The sequence below is a fragment of the Caretta caretta genome, chromosome 6 (genome assembly GCF_965140235.1).
Source record: "Caretta caretta isolate rCarCar2 chromosome 6, rCarCar1.hap1, whole genome shotgun sequence".
In the NCBI taxonomy this organism is placed as follows: Eukaryota; Metazoa; Chordata; order Testudines; family Cheloniidae; genus Caretta; species Caretta caretta.
This window is the reverse complement of record NC_134211.1, coordinates 53,967,001-53,992,533: the sequence shown is the minus strand read 5'-3', so window position 1 is coordinate 53,992,533 and position 25,533 is coordinate 53,967,001. Positions and strand designations below refer to the sequence as shown.

Sequence of the window (25,533 nt, the reverse complement as noted above, 5' to 3'; positions counted from 1 at the left end):
CACTCTCAGCAAATTTGCGGATGATACTAAACTGGGAGGAGTGGTAGATACGCTGGAGGGGAGGGATAGGATACAGAAGGACCTAGACAAATTGGAGGATTGGGCCAAAAGAAATCTGATGAGGTTCAATAAGGATAAGTGCAGGGTCCTGCACTTAGGACGGAAGAACCCAATGCACCGCTACAGACTAGGGACCGAATGGCTAGGCAGCAGTTCTGCGGAAAAGGACCTAGGGGTGACAGTGGACGAGAAGCTGGATATGAGTCAGCAGTGTGCCCTTGTTGCCAAGAAGGCCAATGGCATTTTGGGATGTATAAGTAGGGGCATAGCGAGCAGATCGAGGGACGTGATCGTTCCCCTCTATTCGACATTGGTGAGGCCTCATCTGGAGTACTGTGTCCAGTTTTGGACCCCACACTACAAGAAGGATGTGGATAAATTGGAGAGAGTCCAGCGAAGGGCAACAAAAATGATTAGGGGTCTAGAACACATGACTTATGAGGAGAGGCTGAGGGAGCTGGGATTGTTTAGCCTGCAGAAGAGAAGAATGAGGGGGGATTTGATAGCTGCTTTCAACTACCTGAAAGGGGGTTCCAAAGAGGATGGCTCTAGACTGTTCTCAATGGTAGCAGATGACAGAACGAGGAGTAATGGTCTCAAGTTGCAGTGGGGGAGGTTTAGATTGGATATTAGGAAAAACTTTTTCACTAAGAGGGTGGTGAAACACTGGAATGCGTTACCTAGGGAGGTGGTAGAATCTCCTTCCTTAGAGGTTTTTAAGGTCAGGCTTGACAAAGCCCTGGCTGGGATGATTTAACTGGGAATTGGTCCTGCTTCGAGCAGGGGGTTGGACTAGATGACCTTCAGGGGTCCCTTCCAACCCTGATATTCTATGATTCTATGATTCTATGATTCTAAGCAGACCACGTTAGTACCAAAGAGGCTATTTACAGGAGGCACTGGACTGGAAAAGCCTGTTAAGTACCACTGTGACATGAGAGGGCATGCTACCAGAGAATCCACACAGCTGCACTGCCCCTCTGAATAAGGAGGTTTTCCTGAGCCTATGTTTATGTCATGTTTTTTGCCTTTATCCACAGTCTTAGACTTTTTTCATTTCTAATTCCTCTCCTTCAGGAACTTCCCAAATCACCATGGGGGGAAAAATCAATTATCTTACTCACAGTGAGTGATGAATGGGGCTACTTGAGTGAGATGCCATGCAACACCAGTAAGAGTGTCAGAATCTGGTCCTTGTTTTGGCAGGGAGGAAAAGCAAAGTTAATCTACCATACAGCATCTTATACAATGCAACTTAGGGGGGGAAATGCAGTGGGTATGGGATGGAAACAGCAGATTTAATAACAAGTGAATTATGTTAATGATATTTCTCAGTGTTTGATAAACCCCCACTTACTATCTGATTTTTAGCTTCTTTCTCTTTTCCTATGAAACGATAGTTATTGAATTTATTTATAACCAAAGGTTCCTAACTGTTTCCTTTTCAAGGTTATTGTCTAGCTCAGGAGTTTACAGAAGATGGATGGCTGCAAATAGATCTATTGTAGTGTGAAGAAGTGGTTCCTCCCCTTTAACAATAGTTTAGCAGACAGTCCTTTGGATCATTGTTGGAGCTGCATTTCCCAAATAGTCCTACAGATAGAATAATGTAAAACATTAAAGGAAAGAATTAAGAGAATTAGAGAGAACCAGAGCCAGACGTTACACCCGAGAATTTAAGTAGAAGAAAACCAAAGTCTAAAATGACCCCTGACACACTTCATTTTTTGTAATTCTAAATTGTGGGACCTGAGCGTTCATTATGATGATCTAATCTGACCTCCTGGAAAAATACAGACCAAAGAACCTTACCTAGTAACTTCTGCATCATGCTTATAACTTGTCTTTGAACTACAGCATGTCTCTTAACACTTCAAACTGTTTATTTTTAAATTAAACACACATTCTGTACTATTAAACATGGAATCTCTGTTTGTTCCTATATAGATAGCTGTCATCACTATATCTGTTAATCTCTGACTGCCAAAGAATTTTCAAACACAGTGGGTTGATATTGGTGAAGTGAATCTTTCATGACAAGATTATAAATTCAAAATCTACCCCTAAGGATATAATTCCATTCTCAGATTTTAGCAGTTCTCAGCTCTGTTGTTCTGATCTGGAGGGATTTAATTTATCTATATGGATAAATCATATGTGATCACCCAAAAACTAAAGGTCAACAATGATTGCTCTCTCCCACTCCATTTGTTATTATTTATTGTCTATATCATTGTAGTGCCTAGGAACCCTTGTCATAGACCAGGACCACACTGTGCTAGGCACTGTACAAACAGAAACAAAGACAGTCCCTGCCCCAAAGAACTTATAGTCTAAGAATCAAACAAGACAACAAATGGATACAGGCAGACAGACATGGGAGTAGAAGGAAGCAAGGAGAATATTGGTGAGCATGATGAGCAGTAGTATCAGCATATCAGTGGCCTAACTATTGTCAATATTTTTTGTAGGCATCACGGCAAAGAAGATTCTTAAGAAGGATAATGGATAGTTTTTGGATATTTACAGGAAGCTCCTCCCAAGTGTGAAGGGCAGCATGGGAGAAAGGGAGAATGTTCTTCTAAGGAAATTTAATAAGTGGGGTTATATTTAGACTGACATTGGCAGGTGCGAGTTGACATCTTAATAATGAAAGAGAGATAACTAGGGTAGGGTTAGGCTGTGAAGGGACTTCAAAGTAAAGACAAGCCCCTTATGTTAGATATGCTAGGAAAGGGAAAGACAATGTAGAGATTAAAAGAGAAGGGTGACGTGATCAAAGCAATATGGAGAAGAATTATCTTTTGCAACACCATGTTAAATGAACATGTGTGGGACAAGATTGTATTTGTCAAGTCTGGAGAAAAAGATGATGGCGTAGCAATCAGGATGAGAGACAAGTTTTAGCTACGAAAGACTGTATCTTAGGGATCTTGTACAGAAAGAATTTGCAAGACACAGATATAGCCTGGATGTGAGCAAAGTATCAACATTGTGGTCTGAGGAAATTGATTTGAGTCAACAGTCATGATAGAAGTGGGATCTTTGCTTTGGCTGTCAGTACAGAACCTAATTTTGGTGGTGTTTTTTGTGTGTTACTAACTGGACCAACACCCACTTCTTTCACAGAAGCAAACAAACTTTCTCAGTAACCTCAACCACTATAAAAGCAAGGATAAATCCTGAATGGCCCCTGCCAGAGGATAGGTTTACTTTAAACGTATTTCAGAATATAAATTAGACAGACTTGAGAAGAAAACGAAAGCTATAGTATACCCAGAAGCAAATGTTATCTTTAATCTTGTGAGATATCTAGATATCTGCTGTGAGTGTGGGCATTGCAAAAATAAATGCCAATTTTAGATAAAGAATTTCATGCATTATTCCTTACACTGTTTTTCCTTACACTGTTTTTTTTTTAAAATAAATGTTTGCTGGGAGAATAGAGGGAAGAAGTGCATTGCACAGAGTATGTGTAAAGGAATACAGAATATTTTATAGCAAGGTTACCAGTCTGAATTCAGCACCAAGATGAAGTAATGACTAAATGTCATTACCTTCTGATGGCTGTTGTTGGGTGGCCTCTGTGAAGTGATTTAGGGTCCCATACAAACCACTAAAGACACCTTCATAATTCTTATTCTTCTTCATAGTCTTGAAAGAATGTCCAAGAAATGGGCTGTCCATAGTGCTTCAGGCTCATGGGCAAGATAGACAGGACTAGTGCTGGGAGCTTGAAAGTCAGGAACTGAAGCCATGAGAAAGAGCCAGTATAAGGGTCAAGGCAGAGATAAGTGAGAGTCAGGAATCAGGCAGAGGGGTCAATGCTAGGTATCAGGTCTGTGTTGGGGTTCCAGAGGTTGATGGGGAGTCAGAATCCAAGTCAGAATCCTAGTCAATAGTGGGAGTTCAGAAATGGTGCTACTTCTCTATCATGATAGCTAGCTAGGGATCCACATTGTTGCTTGGATGCTTCCGATTCGCCCTATGGGCTTGCATAGGATCAAGGATCCAATAAGGCATTGCTAAGACAACTGTCAATCAGATCACTCAAGACAGAACTTCCCATGGTGTGCAACCTCTGCAGATTGTGGATGTCAAGGAGCAGCCAGGCTACTGCTGCAGCCAGGCGACAATGTGGGGATGTTGTCCTGCTGGGCAACCTAGATTCAGGTACCACTGATCCTTACATAGTGGCCTACCATCTCACATCATGATGGGCACTTTCTAGGTCAGCACTGAGACATGTTGGTGGAGCAGCACATGGGGAAGCTTGCCCTGAGGTTGCCCATGCTGTACTTGTTCAGAGGCTTTCAGTCCTGGGCTTTCAGTCTGGCATCTCTTCACCAGGAGCAAGATCACTCTAGGACATTAAAACAAAAAATGCAATAAAAATGTAAAATATCATTCCCCCAAAACTCTGATGTAGAACTGGATTTCTATTTTCTAATGCTTAACCTTATTTTATATTTCTACTTAAATTTGACAGAATAAATCCACAGGAGTAGTTTATTCACACTGTTTATTCAGATTATCCTAGCACTCATCATGTTATCGCTAACAGCAGTAACCTTCCAATGAAGAGCAGTGTGTCTGCCCATCAGATCCACTAACCTGGATCGATTGGGTTTCTTTTGGAGGGGGCGATGACTGGTAGCATTTATATTATTCTTTCTTACATATATGAAGGCCCCAGGCCAGTTTGTACAACCCTATGAGAAACTCCTAATCTGTTTCCTGGGATAGGTGGCAAATGGGATAATAGGCCACAGAGTGAATTAAAGCTAAGCTGTAACAAGTTTTGACATTCACATTCTGGTGAATGAGACCATCCAAGCTGGTGAGCTCTGGAAGTTCTTCACCCCCTGTTCATTCAGGCTTTCATCCATCAGCATTAATATCTGATCTTGGTATACCTGCATGTAACATCACAGTGAGTCATAATTGCATACAACCTTGCTATGCAATGAACTTCTGCTGTGGGGACCCAGCTGCTGTGCACCAAAAAGTCGTGTAGTGTGCTTTGACATTTCAAACGGCAGTACGTAAAGTGCACTACAAAACTTTGGGCAAGGGAGTTGACTTCCTACATGTTTGTAAAACACTTTCAGTAAGTGGTGCTATATAAATTACAAATGATTCATTGTCATGTTGCTGAAGAGCAGAAAAATTTCATTCTTAAGGTTTCCCATGAACAGCCCTAAATATACCCCTGTCCAGCTAATGGAGGGGAATGGAAGGGATGAACCATAAAAACAGAAAGATAGGACAGCTATGTTTTCCATGTGAGTGTTTCTTTATTTGATTTTCCTTTTAATGTGTTGAAGTTGCAAGGTCAGGTTCATGAAAAGATTACAAGGTATTGTGCAAGATTATCAGGAACTCTTCAGAGTGCCTCCAATTTGGGAATGGGGCTTATTGATTGAGGGTGGGGAGAAAAGATGAGGAGAACGGTGGATCAAGACATGTGGATGAGGAAGAGCTTCATGGAAGAGAAAAGACAGGGAACATCCATATCAGCCACAGGAGAAAAGGCAGATACAATATCTTAGTAAAGAGGAGAAGGAGATGCCTGACTTGGTGTGTTTGGTGGTTGGGGGGGGGGGGGCGGAAGGAAGAGGGAAGGGTGAGAAATTGAGTTTCTGCTGTCTCCTGTCATTTTTCCCGTTAAAGGAATCTGTAATATTCTGGCCACAGGGGGAGGATTATTTTTTGGGAGAGAGGGGGGTTAGAGACATTAAGGACTGGATCTTCAGCTGTTGTAAGTCAGTGTAGTTCCATTTATTTCAGTGTAGTTCCTGTGACACTATGTTGATTTACTCCATTTGAGAATTTGGTTCTAAGGCATTCATGGCAATGTTTTTTATGAGGAGGTTACCCTCAATACAGTAATGAAGGAAAAGGGAATTTCATCAGCTGGATGGTATCATTCACAGCAGAGATGTCTGCATTTTCACTGTGTATGTAGTTTATGAAGCATATTGGGATCCTTTGGGATGAAATGTGGTACCTGAAGGTAGAATACCATTGTTGTTGTTCCCAGTTCTAACTTTTGACTGCTCCAAATGAAAATCCACAGCAGTGAATGTTCTTGCCTTAATTAAAATAAATTAAAAGTTTAATTTAACAGTACCACAGCACTAAAATAATCCAGTTGTGTTTTATCTGACCCCTCCAAATACTTCAGGCAAAGGAGTGTGATATAAATGTCTGGGTAAAGAAATAGCATCATTGTCTGGCTGCTTTGCATTTCATAACTGAATCCAAAATGCTAAGCGTGTTCATCCCAAACTCCCCAAAGGATGAGGCTGGGTAGTTAGTCAACAGGAATAACACACTCCTTTGATCATTACAGACTCACGGGTATTTGAACTGAGGTCGGACCATCATTATTTCTTCCAGCCATTCTGTTTATCAAGCTGGAAACAGATTATTGCTTCATTTTGCATCACTTTGCAATTTATAGCAGTAAATGTTTTCTAATGGCAGCCGTAGATGTCAGGCCATAATAATAAAGCAGCAATATAATGAATCCCAGCCTGCTCTGCAGAGCTCATAAGGTAAAGCAAAAATAGATTTAGATGCCCTGCCAATAAGGTCTCTCTCTCCTCCCTCTCAGACCCTATAATAAAGCATCTTGGACCCACCAGCAGACATTTCCTTGATTGCAATTTAACAGTGCTAGACAGCTATTTATTTTTAAACAAAAACATGAACCTTCATTTATCTCTGATTATTATGATCAGAATTTTGTCTGCATGAAACTGCCAAATCTAAAGCCAACTTAATTTGACATTCAGATCAGGATCTAAATCTGTATCTGGTCCCTGTCCTGTTTCAGAACAACCTGTAAGAGTGAGTCTCATTAACTAATTCAATTATTAATTCATGTGTTTAAACTGCCAACATGAGTGCCAGTTGTGGGGTGGACAGCTGTTCAAAAGGAGCTAGTCTTAACACCAACAACTTAATTCATACAAGTCACTAACTGGGACAGTTAGTCCTCCTGTCTTTCAGCTACTCGGCCTGTGCCGCTTATAGCGGCTCCCATTGGCCTGGAGCAGCGAACCGCGATCGGCCGAACACGCAGACCTGGCAGGTAAACAAACTGGCCCAGCCTGCCAAGGGCTTTCCCTGCACAAGCGGTGGAACAAGTTTGGGAACCACTGCTCTAAATGATAATTACCATACCCATTTAAAAATGAAAATTCCCGAAATAAACCTTGTTGACAACTCTACTAAATTTCTTGGCCACCAAGGCTCGCAAACACATGGTCATGTTTGACTCTTCTCTTTTTCTTCCCTATCTATCTCATAGGTGGTTCTTCTGCTGTCTAACCATATTGGCATTGGTCATTGTTGGAAGACAGGACACTGACTAGATGGACCATTGGTCTGACCCAGTATGGCCATTCTTATGTTCTCGTGTACGCTCAAGCCTTTGTTAATGGCTTAGCCTGATTTCACTTTTCTCAGCAAATTTTGAGACAGCATGCATTGCAGTAGCTTCAGTAGAATTATGTAGATTTATACAACTGCAGATCTGGTCCTTGGTCTGTGAATGCTCTGCGCTTCACCTCACCCTCCTTCAATCCACTCAGTAAACTGCTGCTGCAATCCTCTTTCTATCTTTTCTCTTCCTTTTTTGGTTTTCCCTCTTACTTTCACCATCATTTTCAAACTTCTAGTCCTCACCTTCAAGGGCCTTCCAAAACAATCTCCTCCTTCTTGGTGTGTTTGCACTCATTTCCTTCTAAGACCCCTCTCACAGGCTCCATTCTGAAGCATCTTTCGTAACCACAAAATTTTTCTTTTCCACACTTGCCCCTCATGCTTGGAATTGTCTTTTTGTGCACCAACCTCCACCTTGTGCTTTAGATCATTCCTCATACTAAATTCCTTCTGCAAAGCCATTGAGAAATGACCTCCCCAAGATTCAACCTTAAACTCTCATTGAAAATTCAGTTTGTGCTATTTAGTCTATACTGGAGTGTAAGCTTCCTGGCACAAAGACCTTGCTTCACTGTAAGTTGGGAGAGTATAGTGAACACTGTTGGCACCCAGTAAATAGCTATTTACAATCACTCTGTTTATTATTTTTGTCTGTCTGTTAATCTAGGTTCTCCTAGGATCATCAAACACCCTGTTTTGGGGGTTTGCTTGTTTAAAGACATTCCTCGTGGGATCTGATCAACTAACAAAAAAGGTAATTCCAAAGTAATAGTGCATGAAACCAACCTAAGCCGCCTTCACAGGCCTGAATACTCCTAGGGTTCCCTTTCTGAGGTTTTCTCTTCCAAACTCTAGTTCTGAGTTCTATTCCTATCTCTCTCATCTCTGGGTGAGGTTATGATCCAACTGCTCCCATAAGTCAGTAAAACCTTTTAACCTTTTCCCATTTGGACCAATATTTACTAACTGGGGTGTTTCAAGCAAATGCTGCTAGCCTGTTACACTCCACCCATTGCTGTGGTATCTGTGAACCTCTATGGTATGTGAAAGGGAGACACCATGTATTATAGCATCTCTGTCTGAATTGGCATTATCCAGTGCCCTGATTCAGAATGTCAGGTATTCTTTTGCTTTTATCCTCACAATGTCCAGCCAGACAGAAAAATGTTTCTTTAGTTAATGGAGCAGGAACAAAGGAAATAAGAATAACAAATAGCTGAACAATTGTTCAAATAAAATATCTTCATTTTTCCCCTTCGTGTGTAAGTCTCTTTAGTTTAAGAGAAATAAAGTAGCCTTCTCATGCAGGTAACAACAATAAAAACAAAATGGTTGCCAGATGAAGGTGTAAAAAGAAATGTGTAAGTGGATGAGTGAAGCTCTGAAAAACATACTTCAAGGATCAGTCTCCTATAGAACATGTGTAGGGAGGGGAGTGAATGACATACTAGAACTCTAAATCTCCAGCTAATTTGAACATGTGCTTATCCTCCCTCAAAAATATGTTTTCAAGATCATATTTGATGTCCAGTATTGCTTGGATGCTGCAGACCTCTATTGACCACTCACAGCTCCAGCTCATGTCAATGGGAGTTGCAGATGTTCACCATCCATGAAATCAGGTCCTGAGCTTTAGAACATGAGTTTGAAATTCTACATGGAGATCAAAACCCCCTAGTATTGTTAAGATGATAACAAAATGAGTAAGGGGTGTAGCCAAATCATCTTAATCCTTTAGGGGGAAACTACCTGTAAAATTCAGATCACAAAATTGTTAATTCAGATTAGTTGGTGGTGCATGCTTTGAAGTTGTCCATGAATGAACACATGGCATGTGATCTAAAACCTTCTGTTAGTGGAAAGCAGTCGTTTCAGATTAAGGCTGTAGTTCATTAGTACAGGAAGACAGAATCTGTTCTCTCAATAATGGGACATCTCAGCAATAGGCTTGATCAGAAAGATTAATTAAACAAGAGAAGGTACAAAAAGAGTGTTCTGTTGGTGCTAATTATATACTGGTGTGTATGGTCTAGTAATTTCAGAAGGGGAGTAGAAATCCAATCTCTTTAGTGTTCTATTCATGAGTCTGCCTTTGGAAAGTTATTTGTGTTTCACTGTGTCTTTATCTCTGATACTTCTTAAGGATGTCATGAGACTTCATTAATACTTCTGAAACACTTTTTTTAGATCTTTAGGTACAAAGCACTGTGTAAATGCTGTATATTGTTGCTAGAGAAAGTAAACAACAATAAAGTTAAAAATTAATTGTATCGTAGTGTCAAGGTTCCTCCCCCACTCTGAACTCTAGGGTACAGATGTGGGGACCTGCATGAAAAACCTCCTAAGCTTATCTTTACCAGCTTAGGTCAAAACTTCCCCAGGGTACAAAGTATTCCACCCGTTGTCCTTGGACTGGCCTCTACCACCACCAAACTAATACTGGTTACTGGGGAAGAGCTGTTTGGACGCGTCTTTCCCCCCAAAATTCTTCCCAAAACCTTGCACCCCACTTCCTGGACAAGGTTTGGTAAAAAGCCTCACCAATTTGCCTAGGTGACTACAGACCCAGACCCTTGGATCTGAAGAACAATGAACAATCCTCCCAACACTTGCACCCCCCCTTTCCTGGGAAATGTTGGATAAAAAGCCTCACCAATTTGCATAGGTGACCACAGACCCAAATCCTTGGATCTGAGAACAATGAAAAAGCATTCAGTTTTCTTACAAGAAGACTTTTAATAAAAATAGAAGTAAATAGAAATAAAGAAATCCCCCCTGTAAAATCAGGATGGTAGATATCTTACAGGGTAATTAGATTCAAAAACATAGAGAACCCCTCTAGGCAAAACCTTAAGTTACAAAAAGATACACAGACAGAAATAGTTATTCTATTCAGCACAATTCTTTTCTCAGCCATTTAAAGAAATCATAATCTAACACATACCTAGCTTGATTACTTACTAAAAGTTCTAAGACTCCATTCCTGGTCTATCCCCAGCAGAAGCCAGACTATAGACAGACACACAGACCCTTTTGTTTCTCTCCCTCCTCCCAGCTTTTGAAAGTATCTTGTCTCCTCATTGGTCATTTTGGTCAGGTGCCAGCGAGGTTACCTTTAGCTTCTTAACCCTTTACAGGTGAGAGGAGCTTTCCCCTGGCCAGGAGGGATTTCAAAGGGGTTTACCCTTCCCTTTATATTTATGACACTTGGAAAACAGAAATTTGATAGCAGCATTATAAGCAGTCTGAGTACTCTGTCTTTGTAATGGATTAAGATGACACAATTATGCCTGGAAAAAAAAATCTTTCACTTTTTGTACTGGGAAGATATAATCAAGCAAAAAAAAAAATCTTTTACACATTTCTGCTGAACTTACTTGCACTCAGTGTAGTGTTCAGTTCCAGGGCTCTCCTCCTTTAACCATCAAGAAGAAATCCACAGTCTGCTTCTAGTATTAATTCAGAGGTGAGGCTGGGGAGCAGCCACTGCTAAGAACTTTTGGTGGGTGAGAACACACACAGAGAGAGGCTGTGAGGCAAATCCTCAGATGGTATAAATCAGCATAGTGTGTTAGCTAGGATAACATGATGAGCATTTTCAGTTCCTATGCCCTGTACATAAAAATCACTATCTGGGATCTGGAAAAAAATCACCATTTTGTGGCATATTAGCACTTGGTTTGGTGCATTAGTAGGGTTTAAAATTCCTTTGAGCATCTGGTGTTGGCCAGATATTCTGACATAAGATGTTGAAATTAGATGGATCTTTGGTCTGTTTTGGAATGACAAGGGCTGACAGAAGGAGAAACTATCAGAGCACCACTTCATATCCTTCATATGATTGTGAGAACTAATTCATTTTAAGTCCTGTATGTATGAAGAGGCCCCTGAGAACTGGAACTCCCTCTTGGTTAGGTGGTAGTCTTCAGAGACCAAGGGCTGGGCCTGGATAGGACAATGTTTTTGTTCCCATTAAGTGTACATTCTATTCACAGCTGCTTGAATAATCCTGTCACATACCCCAAAGCCTCATGTGGAGTGAAATTATTCAGTGACATTTTAAATATATGTCCTTGTCTCTCTATTTGTGTTTCCTAAGTCTAGTGGATATATTAGTAGTGAGGGAAGTTTCACTTTTTTTTTTTTTTTTTTTTAAAGCCTGCTGGAAAGTTGTTAGGTCAGCTTAAAAGTTGCATTGATTTGAAACAAATAATTAAAGTTAATTTCATAACAAATTGATTTGAGCTGAACAGCCGTCGAACTTCTAGGAATTCAGTAAACAAAGTGAGGACTCAAATGAGTTCAGCTATCAAGCCTTTGTCATTCATCAACAAGCTAATCGGAGTCATCCTCACTTACAAAGTAATAATTGCTCTTGTTCATCCTTTGTGCTACCGTTATTGTTTTGCTGTTTGCTTTTTTGGTAAATCGATTTCATCAAGAAAGATGGCCAGTTTGTGTGTGTTTAAAATTTGCCTTAGAGCAACTCGGAGGCAATGCTATGGCATAGCAAATAATGTCATCCTTGATTAGCAGGGTGTTGCGTGTAAGACTGTGCTAGAGTTGGAATGAACTACTTGTCCATTCCAGCATGCACACTATTATCAAAGTACTGCTTGGTCCAGAGCTTGAGAACTGGTTTCTTTGCTCTGCTGGGGATAGAGAATGGCTCACCTAACGTTTTGTTCATAATACATTCTGTTTCTTTGAGGCATGAAGTACAAAAGAACATAGTAATTGCTATTGTGGGCCAGACCTGTGGGCCATCTAGTTCAGTGTCCTGTCTCTGACAGCAGCCAGCACCACTCGCTTCAAGTGAAATTTCAAAAATTTAATGTAATGTAAAAATATAAAATAATGTATCTATAGAGGATGTTTCTTCCTTCCCCCAGTCAGTTAGTGGTTTTTGACCTGAACCAAGAAGGTTTATATTCTTATTTAGGTTTATTTTTCTAATCCTGTCCAACGTAACTGTAGATTTTCTCATATTAAACCTATTTATTTTTTGTCTCAATTATATCTCGTGGCAATGAGTTCCCTAGGTTAAATACACATTTAAAAAAATCATTCCACAATTATCAGCTTTTCATTTGTGGGCTGATACAGTGCTTGCTTGATAGAAAGCCTCCCACTGATGTCAGTGGGCTTTGGGTGAGGTCCTTGTTTTTGTACTGAGGGGTATATAGCACCTTGTGTACTTGTTCTGTACTTCTGGATTCCTTACATCTCCTTTTAAGCCTTGTCTGCATTCTCTTTTCTTTCCTAAAAATTCCCACAATTGTTACTATTGGTGCAGCTCCATCCGTCATAGCAACAATGGGATCTGTAGTGTACACAAGTTGCCAGTAATCAATCTACATGAGTGCTACCCACGAATGCCATGGTGGAAACATTTTAGGGGGGCGGGGGAAATGCTCGTGTTAGTGCACCTTATTCATCTTCCTTCTAAATGAAAGAATGTTAATCTTTTCATTCTCTGTTCATGTACAAGTATTTCCATGTCTCAAATCACTTTTGAGACATGGACTCTTGACTCCTTCTATTGAATTTATGTTGATTTTTGCTTTGACACTTTAAATTACAGTGCACAACCATCATGTAGCTATTCTTTAATTACATGGTACTTTATTGTTGTTTTCTGCTGCATCTTTGGCATTACAGTGAATTAAGATGGCATTCCTTTAAGTGACAACAATCAATGGAATGTTGGCCCTTGAGTGGAGATATACTTGATAACATAGGATAGACCTAGAAACTTTCTCCTGTATACTGGTGCCTAGAGGTAGCTCTGAGGTGGCTAAGAGGTTTTGCCCCCAAATGTCAAATAATGGAACAGTATTTATGGGCTTTAGTGGATAGCAGTGTAATTATGCTTAATGGAGCAAAAATTAACTAGTATAAAATCTGCGCTTGTTTAAAAACAGTAGGTAACTTGCCACGTTCCCACTGATGTGGCATTTATCATGCCATCCTCAGTCACTGTATGTCAGTTACTGTGTTTGCAGTTAAAATGTTAATAATGAGTAGGATATGAGAAGTGGCATTAGTAATTCAGTACGGTAGGGTGCACTTTCTCTTCTGTCAGCAGAAATGAACTGATTTCCCATCATGGTAAAAGGCAGCACCATGCTGCAGGAAATACCCCTTCCCTGAGATGTACAACCAACAACCTCTGACTTCTGGCCATTAAAAGTCCAATGGCACTTTTTTCAAGTGTCTTTTTTTCATGGTGTCCTGTTTAAGATCCAATCTGGATAACTATATTCTTCCTCCCTACATTCTCCCTAAATTTTCTGTGTAGGTATTTTATATTGTCCCATCAAAGTAATACGTGAGCACCTCTGAAACATTTATGGACTTATCTTTGTGATAACCCTGTGAGAGAAGGAAGTATCCTTATCCCCATTTTGTAGGTAGGGGACTAAGGCACAGAGAGATTAAGTGTATTGAAATTATCACACAGACCATCCCATGACACAGCTGGGAAATTAACCCTTGCGACCCAGTCCATTATCTTAACTAGAACTGGTTGGAAAATTTATGTTGAAACAGTTTTCCATCAGGAAAGGTCTTTGTTGAAACTAAATTTTTTCATGAAATCATATGAATTTTGACAATTTCATTTAAAAATGAGAATAAAACAGGACACTACAACATGTTTAGAACTAGAAGTTTGATTTTTAAAAGGATCAATATTGAAATGATTTATTTATCAGATTTATCAAAATGTAACATGTTGATTGACCCAAAACATTTTTTAATGTTACTTTGCCAAAAAAATTGAAAATGTTGGCTTTGTCACAATTCAGGACAAAAAAAAATCTTTTTTTTTTTCCCCACAGGACAGAAAATCCATTTTCTAACTAGCTATAATTTTCACCACAAAACTATCCTTCCTTTTAGCTATAGTATTCTCCCCCCCCCCCCACTTGTCCTACACTGTTGTGTAGTGTTGCTGTATTGTGTGCTATTGGACAGCTGCTATGTTCCATCCCGTCGGTGACTTCCTTTTGGTGATGACTCCTGTATATGTAAAATGCCAGATTCCACACTAAAAAACTAAGATTTGATATATGATGTTGTATAAAATTACAGGGTGTTCTAAGTGCAGCATATTCTAAAATGTGCCCCAATCCAAAATGGTAAGTCATTGTTTCTCTAAATCTTTTGCCTTAGTCCAGAGGATTCCTTTTCTTAGTCAGTTATGTTTCAGCTGCTGTGATGTAAAATGAAATGGTTGCCACAGTCCTATCCCAACATCTCATGTTAACACTAGCATGCAAACAAACAAGCCTTGTTTTCCCAAAGCCACCAGTACAACAGCTGCCAATGACTTGTAAGATTCTGTGCTTCTGATTTAGCCTTCTGTTTGCTTCCTTTACATTCGTGCTATATAATGAAGGGGTCAGGGTAATACCACATCTTTTTAAAGCAAACGTTTTTTTTCCTTGATCACTTGAGATATGCCTCATTAATAGCATGTTGTATTCAGCTATGTAAATGCCTTTTGGTTTTTAGCCACGGCAGCTCTTAATCTTTGTGAAACCTTTTGTCTACAGAGACAGGTAGTCATTTTGAGAGGCAGAGCTGCTGCAGCCAGTTAACAGAGGAGAGAGACATTGTTTTCTTTTATGCAGCCTTCACTTTTTTTTTCTTGGTTTATTTTATTTAATCTAAAATAAAAATATTCTTACTGGTGTTTTCATATACCATGTGCTTGGTAATACCCTGAAAGGACTCCATATTTCTAAAACTAAATTGGCTCTTTATTAAGAGAACTATTTACAGAGGTGCTGCACTAGCAACTAGCATTCCAGTCATGTGCATACAGACTGACTTTCTGGTGTCTCCTCCAAACTCTTCCCTTTTGTAATCTGTGCTCCAAGTTCCATGCAGATTGCTACAGCTGGAAGTGTCTGCTCTTTCTGTATAGAGAAACATAAGATAGTCCTGGAAAGTGATGCCCCTCCCCCCCGCCGCATGATAAAACTGATTTACCAAGTGCAGCAACAACACATGTTTTCCACACACTACCCTGAAAAAAGAGTTTGAATTGTGACCGAGAAGGACCCTCTCTAGAAAGGATGCTCTGACTTCATGTCTAGTCGTACCTTTCCTGTCTCCATTGTTGGGACAAGTGCATCAGCTGTGATGCTGGTTTTTGTGATATGGATTCCTTTTGACTGAAGTCACCCATTTTGCACTTAGATATTTCTAGGGTGACTAGTAGTACCATGAACGGATGGGAGAGGGTATACAAAGGTATAATTGTGGCCCACTGAGCAGCAATCTGATCATGTTTGATCATTGTCAATTTGAACACAGCGATGACTACAGGACTCTATTGCCATTCAGCTATGCATCCTTGTTACATACTTAGCATGTCTTACATTGTGTGCTGGTGTAAGGGTTTTCAATGGTACCTAAAAGTTGAACTTCATTGAGAGTTGGGTGCCTAACTTCATGAGGTTCCTTTGATAATCCCAGCCATTCACAGTAAGGATGAAGGCACAGGGCATTTGTAAGGGATTCCAGATACAGGAGGCATTGCTGGCTAGAGGTTCAGCACTTGAGTGTCATTAATTCCCAGCCAATGTCCTGCACTGGATTATTGCTATTATAAATTGAATTTAATCACTGAAGTTTTTTTGTTATGGAAGCTGCAGTTTCAGCCTTCACACAGGAAGTATTACCTGACAAAACTGGCCATTCAAATTCTGTGAATGTCTCTGAATTCCATTCATCTTCTAATTGGCTTTTTTTTTTTTATTGCATTAGGCAAACGTGCTGCAGGGTAGCAACAACTCCATAGCCATATTGATTGAATATGCTTTTAGTATTGTTAAGTAAAGATTGTGATTTGAACCAGAACTCTACCAAAGTTGAGAGCTATTTGAGTTCTTGCCAAAACAGAATCCCCTCCTCCCCCTCACCACTTTCTTCTTTTGATGATGATTAAGCTTGAAATACTTGAGGGGAGAAATGATCTTTTAGAACAATATAAAGCTGTCCAAAGGCACCTTTCTTTCAGACTCCAGGACTGAGTGGGCCCATAACTCCAGTGCACCACAATCAGTGACTCATATCAGGCACCTTGGGAAATTGTAGTGATCCCATCTTGAATGGCTATGTAAAAATCCTAGCCTGAACTTTAAAAATAACCGCCAATAAAAAGAAATGCAGGGAAGGGTCAGCCTGGGTTGTGAGGGTATTAGCTGTTTGCACACATAACAGAAGCTCCTGTCCTTACACATGCTGAAAAATGTGTGACTTCTGACTGTAGATACAATTCACAGAAACTGCTGTTGTAAATATGCTTTGCATCAAGCATCACAAAGCACTTTACAGAGAGGGACTCAGTCAGAAGTTAGAGGCACTGCCTGGTCAAGAATGTTGTTATAAAAGTTTTTCTTTCTTGTCGTGTAGCTAATAACATTGTGTACTCTGGAAACTGAACACATTAAAATCCTATATTTTTTTTCCAAGCATTCAATGATGATTATTTTAATTTCAGTTAGCTTAGATAATTAAATTAGACTGGTCAATTTCAAATTCAGTGTAGTGCCTTTTGTGTTCATTTCTGTTTATCTCAGAACTTAGTTTTCCTCCACTGTGGTATCTTAGGACAAAGTTTAAAGCAAACAAGTTTACTGGAAAGAATCAAAGAAACAGAAAATTTTAAGTAAATATTGAGGAATTGCAGAAAGTGTTTGAACATTAGTGTGTATACTAGGTTTCTATACCCTTAGAATCCTGCTAAGGGTTCCAGGAACAATTCCATGTAGCCTTTGTGTACAATCAAAACAAACTATGACAGCTTAAATATAATACACGTAATACTCACAGTGAACTGTTCCTGTCTGATTTGTAGGCCAAGAATTTATTCAGAAATGTTATGTACAGATAAAGGCCTGAAAAATATACAATCTAAAAGATACATACAAACAATGGGATGCCATGAAGACTGGGGGAGTTGGTTTTTGTTCATGTAAAGTCCTTGTGAGCCTTGCAGAAAGCAGAGAGTTGAAGAGAGACTAGAATATAAGAAGGAGATGGCTTTTGAAATTGTTTCAAATAACAAATGTAAGAAAAGCCTGTTGTAAACAGACAATGAGGCAAAAATAATCAAATAAAAAATTGCTGACTTATTTTCCCAGCTCGAGTATTTCGTTCCTAGTGCAAATGTTTTTGGTAGATCTGATTGCAATTTTTTGCATCTAAAAGGAGTTTTTTGTGAAAAAACAATCTCTTTATAGAAAATTTCCAACATTTTCAAAATATTTTTCTCACAAAATAATCCATTATTTAATCAATATTTTAGTCAACTGAAAACACAATTTTATTAAAAATGTTCAATAAAAACATCATTTAAAATGTTACTGATTTTTTCACAAAAAATATGGAATGGGTCCATTTCAAGCCCTGTAAAATAAAAACAATTTCAAAATTTAGCACAAAACTGTTTCTCCCACCACAAGCTCTACCTGCTGGGGAGTATTTAGGGACCAAACACAAAAACTATTTCACTGGATGTTTTATTAAATGTACAAATATTTATATCAATGTTTGTTTTATAAAGTTTGAGCCTTCCATATCCAAAAGTTGAACCTAAATCAAACTGGCAGTGCGCCTCTTAAGGGGAAGAGGACACTTTAGAGACTTGTAGAGAGGAAATGAGGAGGAAGTGAGAGAATTCAAGACACCTGGGGTATCACAGATGAAAGATTCATCTACCCAGATGCCAACTCCATGTGGAGTGTCACCAGGTCCAGGCTGGAGAAACAAAAGCAGGTGTCATGGGACTAGTTCCCTGGGGAGTTGTGCAGTCTACACAGGTTTTTTATTATTATTTATTATTATTTTAAATGGATTCTGACCTGGGCTATGTTTGTTTACTTCATTATCGGTTGTTTTGGTAGAAATGGCTATAATGACATGAATTCAGCATGGTCTCATGCAGCAGGGTCAGGAAGGATGAGAGAACAGAGTGGAGCAGAACAAAGCGTTATTTATTTTTAAATAACAATGAATAACAAACACATTAGGAAAATGAACTGGAATTTGTTTAAAGTAGAATATGCTTTGAAACTTTCCCTAGTGTATGAGTTATCCTTTTACCACATAAATAATACTAGTTAGCATTTATGTAATAATTTTTTTTCACAGCCAGAGATCTTCACACAGCTAATTATTCGTCACAGTAACTCTGTGTTCACAAGGATGGGGAAGCAGAGGCAGACCTGTTACCCAATCACTGTGCAGTAACGTTTACCAAAGGCAGAATTAGAATTCGGGCATTTCTGATTTCTACTTGATTGATAGCCTACCTAAACTACTAGCCCCGGCCACTTTCTCTGAGAACATCCTAAGTTTGGCCTGGAAATATCTAAGCACCTTTATGATTCATAGACTGACTGACTTATACCAGCTGATGACCCAATTTTGAATTAAATGGAACTAAACAAGAAAAGAAGTTGTCCCAGAGTTTCACTTTTAAACTGGGAAAGTTGGCATAGGAAGAAAATTCATGGGCCAGAAAAGTGCCCAAGTAGCTCCATTGATGTCAGTGAAGTTAATTTCCCCCCCATTTTTTATCATAGCTTTTTATCAGTACTGAAATTCCCTCTTCCCACCCTCCAAAAAGGTCCGAAGGATAACAAAGGGATCATAAGTTCCTTGTTACACACATGGGAAATTGTGATACTGAATTCATTTTTAAAGCAAAAGTTATTTTGCTTTCACACAGTCATATCCCGTCTCCTCCTGTGTATCTTCATGGAGTTAGAATGCACTGCTGTGTGTTTTCTCTCTAAATATCCCTGTTTGTAGATTTTGGACCGTCAGGTTGATTGTCAGTCAGAACGTAGACAACACATGCCTGAATACACTGAATCCACCATATACCTACTATGATCACCTTTTGACTGATGTGGTTTGTTTTTTTAAAGATATTTGAGTTAATTTCATGAAACCAGGGCTCATTCAATCAGTCCCACACAATTCTAGTTAATAAAACAGAAAATCTTCCTGCACAGTGCTGAAATTCTCCCTCTGACTCAGAGATCTCCTTTCCTTCCCCCATCTTGGTGAGTCATCCTGCAGATTGTTTTTTATTATTATTATTATTATTTTAATAGCAAATTAGTTTGGATTCCCTTAAATGTGTATAGTGAGGAAGTACAGATTGTGTGGATGGGTGGGACTTGCTTATAGAAGATCTGATTATGAAGGCTAATATTCTCTTCACATATATAAAGTTACACATTAAGTATATTTGAGCAAATATAGGGTCTGATCCTGCATAAGCTTACTCACATCAGCAATCTCATTGACTCCAATCGGACTAGCCATGAGAGAAAATACTACTCACAAGAGTAATGACTGTATTTGTTCCATATTCCCTTAATCCTGCCCCAGACACAACTGTAATTTGTATCTGATTTCAAGGAATTTTATACATAAATTTGCTTCCATACCACACAGACCTGGCATTATCTCACTGTTTCGTACAGTGAATCTTTGGTGTCAGAAGTGTTCTATCATGAAACCCAGGTTCTAGAAAAATGGAGACTGGTTAAAGAAGTGAATCTGCACTACTTCTCAGATTTATTTTTCCCTTTCTTTCCTCCTTTCCCTTTTTGCACTTCCAGTCAGATTTAAAAAAAAGAGAGAGCAGGAAAATGAGCAGGAAAAGGTGAGAAAAGAGTCAGAAAACAAAAATAAAATATGGGGTATTTGGTTTTTTTTAATGGAAAAAAATCAACTATGTTTAGTCAAAAAGCCATTTTCCATCATTATCATAAAAGATATAACTTTTCAACCAGCTCTACATCATAGTTAGTGTCTCATAATAGAATTATTCTCAATAAAGTTCTGAAAAGAATCGGCTTCCATAAATATGGCATCTGTAGGAATGGAGTTTTGTCATATAATGGGGCAATCTTTGTCCTCCCTGGTGACAGTAATGTTGGCTTGAGCACATCACACTGCGGGGTCTTCTGGTCAATACCATGAGCTCAGCTAATCCCTGTGTCTTGCATGCTGTCTTCATGCTGACTGTTGTGATATTCTGAATACCCCAGAAGTCACTAGATATCACTGTAACAGGCTGAGATTCATTATTTAAGGAACACCTGCAATTCTTAAAGTTACATTGTTCTGTAAGGCCCAAAACAAGCTGTATGGGCCATTTGTGTAGCTAACAATGTGAGAATGACAGGTGCCATTTAAATGTCCAGTTTCTGTTCAAAATGAATTGAAAACACTTAAAACTACATAAATTGGCTGACATCCCAAATCATTAATTGTTGCAAGGCAGATTAAAAGATTACAAATGAAAGTGAACAAAGAGCAGTGTCAGTCTTTGTTCTAATTTTCCTCCACCCACACCCTCAGCAGTCTTGTCTAGACGAAGGTTTTAAAGTGTGATACTAGCATGTGTTAACCAATACATGAAAACTAGCACATTTTAAAAGTTAGTGTGGCCATTTCCTTCAACACCTGCTAAACTGGTCAAGTTATGCTTAGAGGGAGCCTAGGCTATAACCGGAAAGTAACACCAGAACTTTAGGTCAGTTAAGATTCTGATTCAGATCTGAGTATCATGGGGAAGCCCTTAACATGGGTAAATTGAAACTACAGTTCCCGGCCAAATTTGGGGTCCTAGGTGCACTCTGCATTGCCCCATCCTCATGCCATGGACCCACTCTGCTTGGTTTGATAGTGACCTGGTGTGGGTTTCTTCCTACAAAGGCAGGTACAGAAGCATGAAGTCCCCTTTGTCCTCCCAGGAGTAGAAGCAGGATCTCTTCCTCCAGGAGTATCAGGAATGGTAGCAGGGGTCCTATCTCCCATCACCAGAGATGCAGAGAGTGGCAGCCTGGTGAGCCCCCCAGTACTTTCCCCAGCTGCTGGGGCATCTGGTGTACCTGAGTGGATAGGCTAGTCCTGCCGTACTCTTCTTTTCTTGCCACACACACACGGAGCTAGGGTTGGGTTGTAGGGTTGCCAAATTTCTAATTGCACAAAACCAAACACCCCTGCCCTACCCCTTCCCGAGGCCTCACCACTTCTCTGACAAGGAGCCTGTCTAGAGGTAGGAGGCAGTCCTGGCTGAGCAGAGCCTGGCACAAGTTAATGACCCGGCACCTCTTCAAACCCTGTAGTAATCAGGCTTTTAGTGTCTGGTGGATCAAGCGGATTTTCCAGTTGAAAACTGGGCACCTGGCAACTCTAAATGTCACCCAGAAACAGAAGCCAAAAAACATACTATCTGGTTAAACCCTGGACAGGCAGCAACCCTTCCTGATGATGGTGGCAGGAGCCCCCAGAGGCATGCTTCTTGACATTAATATCCCATTGAGATTAATGTGGCAGGATACACATACCAGTGCTGCAATTTTAGCCTCTTGGTAGATCAGTTCACAATTTTAAGCTTTTTCTTTGTACTCATGAGGACTAGAAACATTTTTCCCCCTAAGTGAAGCGTAGATCCTGCTTTAATCACATGATTTCAGGAGCTGGGACCCCAGGCAAGGACCTTTAGGGTATGCAATCTGATGCCCTTGGTTGGCCTGTGCCATCTCAGTGGAGCTTGCGATGCTCAGGCTGTGGGGCTGTTTAACTGCAGTGTAGATTTCTGGGCTTGGGCTGGGACCCTCCCATCTCACAGGGTCCTAGAGGTAAGGCCCCAGCCCAAACTTCGAAGTCTACATTGCAGTTAAACAGCCCCACAGACTGAGGCTCACGAATCCTAGTCAGTTGACACTGGCCAGCCATAGGTGTCTAATTGCAGTGTAGACGTACCCTTAGTGCCTATGCTTTAATTTGAGCCTTCTGACTCCTCAAACTTGGGAGATGCTTGCATCTGACTCTGGAGCCAAAATCCATGGTTTGGGCACAGCTAAAAACTGATGCAAATGTACCCATTTTAAGCATTAACTCTGGAATTTGTGGCGGGTGTTTGTTGGTCCATAGAAGAAATGGCTGTGGCTATGACAGGCTCTTGAGGCCTGCATAATTTTCAATCTCCAAAATCAAATTTTTGTGATTGTTTTCAAGCAGCTGTTTTTTACTCCTTTCCCCTTTTCTTTTTTCAACCAGAAGAATAGTGAGTGGGACAGATTGGAATTGCTGGGTTGTCTGAGTGCCTCTACAATCTGTGTGGGAAGATTTTGTTTTATTTGTAATTGCTTCTGCTAAGAAAGGAAGAGCCTTGGATGAGCAAAACACTTTGTGTGTGTGTGTGTGTTTCCTTCTCTCTTTTAAACCTACCATTCTTCCTATTTGGTTTTCCATTTTCATTCATTTCTTCTGATTCAGGAGACTTTTGTCTCTTACAAGTTTGCCTGTTTATTTAATCTACAAGAAATTGCAAACAGGGTTCCAAATCACTCCTCTGCTCCCTCTTCCATTTGCACTCTGGCCCCTATAGGTTGAACTTTGTCTCCCTAAGTATTTTCCCCATGTGAGATAATCTTTTTTTCATCTCAAGAAAATCTTATGCTGCAGTAACGGCATCCTTGGAAACTGGTAATACAGTGCCCTAGCTAACAGTAATTTTATTCCCAACTGAAAACTGTGGAAGTAGCTATTATGTTGTTAAGTTGCAAGCAGTGCAGTTTACCTTCAAGAAACTCTGCAACCTGCTTGAAACAAAATTTAGGATGAGAAATTATTATTGGTAGCCAGTATTCTTTAGTGTATTAAGCTTAGTTTGCGTCTTTTATTTGCTCAGTAATCTGCTTTGTTCTGTTTGCTATCTCTTATAGTCACTTAAAATGTACCTTTTTGTAGTTAATAAACTTGTTCTTTGTTTATTCCAAAACCCAGTTTGTGTAATTCATAACTGTGTGTGTGTGTGCAAAAAGCTGTTCATATCGTCCTCCACATTGAGGGAGGAGGCGTATTTCATGAGCTTACACTGTATAAATTTCTGTATAGTGCAAGACAATATAATTTTGGGTTTACACTCCAGAGGGGGTGTGCACCAAAGTGCTGGGCAATTCCCTGAGCTGAGTCCTCCCACACACAGCTGGTTGCAGACTCTGTGTGATTCTACAGCTGGGCATGTCCCTACCTGTGTGTGTGCTGAAGAGCCTGACACAGCAACACAGAGTGCAGGGGGTGAATGGGAACCAAGGCTGGTGGGACAGGTGGGCTCAGTAGGACCCCAGCACAGATGGTACCCCAGAACGGAGATCCAGCTCGTCACAAAGTCCGTGCAGTATGGTGAATAGCACTCACTGGGAGACAAGTCAGGGGCAAATCTAGCAATTTCTGAAAAGCAGTGGATATGTCATAATTCTACTATACACATGTGCACGTCAAAGAGGTGGTCTCCATGTCTCCTGTGTGCCGCCATGCATTGCCACTGTGGAAGTGATCTCAGCAGTATGAAGATGGCATAGGAGAGGTTGTGGCTGGAGGTTAGAAGAAGGGTAAGTATAAAGCCAGTGGATTCAAAAAGCTGAGCATACACCCTCAGCATAATGGTTTAATTGAGGGTCACAGCCACTCTTACATTAGCAAGGTTAGATGCTCCTTGCTCCAAGTGGGATTTATTTGTAGCTCCCTGTGACAGAAAGTAAACAGGTTAGCCTGCACTCTGATCACGCAGATGCTAATTAGCTGCCCAGAGGAACTGATTGGAGTAATAATCTGGTCAGGCTGTCTGGCTGGGATAAGAACCCAATTAGCCCAAGTCTGATAAAGAGGCCTAGGAAGGAAATGCTTGGAGAGAACTACCTGAGCTCAGTTACACAAAAGCCTCAGGAGAACAGGACCTCTGTTCTGCTCCTCTGTTGAGGAGAGAAATTTGAAATGAAAAGGTGGTGTGAGTGCCCAACCACTTCATTCTCTGCAGTTTCTGCTGGGATGAAGCAAAATAACACCACGTTATGCTCCCGTGTAGTGTTTTGTTTTTTGGGTTTTTTTTTGCATTAGGCTTGTTTGCTCCAGCAGCATAGGCAAGGCTTGCTCCAGGATAAGCTTGTTGATTGTTTGGTATTACATTATTGGCCGGTAGGTGACTGTGCTGAAATATCTTTTTTGCATTGTCCTTTTGCATTTGTCCGATGAAGTGAGCTGCAGCTCACAAAAGCTTATGCTCAAATAAATTGCTTAGTCTCTAAGGTGCCACAAGTACTCCTTTTCTTTTTGTGAATACAGACTAACACAGTTGCTACTCTGAAACCTTTTGAAAAGAGTTACTTTTCTCACTGGTTTTTCTCTTATCAAGATTCTGATATCCATGACTGACAATGCTGTTTATTTGGTGTTTCTTCTACTAGGAAACTATTGCTTTTCTCTTAACTGCTGTTCCTTTCTACTTCCCAGAGTTGTGGTTGTGTGTGTGGTGGGGTGTTGTTCTTCCCCTCCTCTTGTCTTATATTGTGAATAAGTAAATTTCTCCTTTTCTGGGGGATCTTGATGGAATATTATTCAGTTATATGGTGCTCAGTGAAAACTTTTTGGGCTCCTCTTTTATTTTGTTCCATTGATGTTTCTGGGCAACTTTTCTGGTAGATTGGTTGTTCTTAAACTTTCCAAACCACAAACCCATGGTGCAACAGAAAAAAGGTTTCAGAACACATCTCCTGTCTAGCCAAATGGAAAAGGAAGGTGGCGGTAACCCCCTGAAGCTCTTTATGACCCAAGCAAAGGTTATGACCCCAGGTACATAAACCTTGTTACTAGATCATTCTTTCTCTGCTGTCTGGTTGGTGGATCTTGCCCAGGTGCTCAGTGTCTAATTTATCACCAGATTTGGGATTGGGAAGGAATTTTCCCCTGGGTTAGATTGGCAGAGATGCTGGGGTTTGTTTCTTTTGCCTTCCTCTGCAACATGGGGCATGGGTCACTTGCAGCTTTAAACTAGTGTAAATGATGGATTCTATGTAACTTCAAGTCTTTAAATCATGATTTGAGGACTTCAGTAACTCAGCTACAGGATAGAGATCTATTACAGGAGTGGGAGAGTAAGGGACCCCACCTTGATTATCACTACAAAAGGTCTCTCTT

General features: G+C 40.1%; 1 protein-coding gene across 9 annotated transcripts in view; it reads left to right on the top strand.

Annotated features, from left to right (window-relative positions):
* The window catches only part of LRRC4C (leucine rich repeat containing 4C), an 856,114-nt gene that overhangs the window by 205,511 nt on the left and 625,070 nt on the right, over positions 1-25,533 (top strand). The window contains exon 1 of one of the 9 annotated variants that reach the window (XM_048853292.1): positions 8,180-8,266. The exons of the other annotated variants lie outside the window; for them this stretch is intronic. The gene's annotated coding sequence lies outside the window, so the exon portion shown is untranslated. Of the gene's footprint in view, positions 1-8,179; positions 8,267-25,533 lie in introns of those variants that run through there. 9 annotated transcript variants of the gene reach the window in all.